Genomic DNA, 1,552 nt, shown 5'->3' on the forward strand with positions numbered 1-1,552 from the left:
GGGAAGTTAGAAATCTCTTCTTTTAAACAAGGAATGGAAGAAACACTGGGGCAAGCATGGGATAGATTCAAAGGATTGTTGAGAGCAATCCCAGTTCATGGGTTTGATAAAGCTTCATATTTGCTAGCGTTCCTTGGAGGTTTGCGCGCTCAGACCAAAATGATGATAGATGCCTCGGTTGGAGGTAGCATTAATAGAAATACAGAGGATGAGGCGTACAACTTAATTGAAGAGATGGCTCTCAATGAAGTGTCGCAGAATGAAAGAGGCACGCAAAAAGGAGGACTTTTACATCTCCCCACTGAAGATGCAGCAGCAGCACAAAATCACCTCCTCAGTCAGAAATTGGACAAGTTGCTAAAGGTCGTTTCTGAACTTCCTCGGGGACTCAGAAATATTTCCAGGCACAACAATTATGTGATTTGTGTGGTGGTGACCATATTAATGGTCAATGTGCTTTTACAGAAGAGATGCAACAGGACGTAAATTATATGGGGGCCCAATTTCAGTACAAACAGGGAAATTTCAACCAAGGTAACTCTAACCAAGGTTGGAAAAATCATCCAAGTATTGGGCAAAGCTAGAATGCTTCTTCGGGTCAAGGAGGAAACGTCCAGCAGCAACAACCATTACCTCTGTGGCAGTAAGTAAGTAATTTGACTAAGTCTGTCAGAGCCCTGAGTAATCGATTTGATGACTTCTACAAAAGATATGAGCAGCAAGTGAATAACAATCAGGCCAACTTTAAATCACTAGAGTCACAAATTGGGCAGCTGGCAACAAGGATAGAAATTATAGAAAAAAATCAGTTTAGAGCCAGCACTGAGGCTAACCCTAAGAGGGAGTGCAAGATTATGACAAGTTAGAGTGGTTGGGACGAAGACAACCGAGATGGTTGGGAGGAAGATATTGAACCATTCCATGTGGTTAACAGTGAAGAAGAAGAGACCTTAATGGGTGAATTCTTTGAACCCATGAGCAGTGAAGATGAAGGAGAGGAAAATATTGAGGAAAAAGAAGTTGGTGAAGTGACGGTGTCACCTTTAGAAAATGAGCAGAGTCCTCCCCATTCAGAAAGAATCAAAAATCACAAGGAGGATGAGATGGAGCTTACTGATGAAGAAGAGGATCTTGTTGTTCACCCACAAAAGAGTAATTATCCTCCTAAGGCTAAAGATCCAGGGTGTTTAACACTGTTATGTTCCCTGAATGATTGGGATGGGGAAGCTATGATAGATTCTGGATCCAGCATCAACTTAATACCCACGGAACTTTTGAAGGAAATCGGTGGACTTGTGTTGAAACCCTCTGATTTGACGATAACAATGGCAGACGGTTCTAAAAAAAGGCCAGTAGGAATGGTGGAAGATGTTGTTGTGCGAATAGACTGTCTTGAGTTTTTAGCAGATTTCATTGTCATGGATGTTAAANCNGAAGATGAGCATCCTGTGATTTTTNGGCGACCCTTCATGGCAACANCAAAGATGTTTATTGATGTTCATAATGGAAGAATAATGATGAGAGATTTGAAGTATTTATTTCTCTATACTGG

This window comes from Vigna radiata, chromosome 11, assembly GCF_000741045.1.
Source record: "Vigna radiata var. radiata cultivar VC1973A chromosome 11, Vradiata_ver6, whole genome shotgun sequence".
NCBI lineage: Eukaryota > Viridiplantae > Streptophyta > Magnoliopsida > Fabales > Fabaceae > Vigna > Vigna radiata.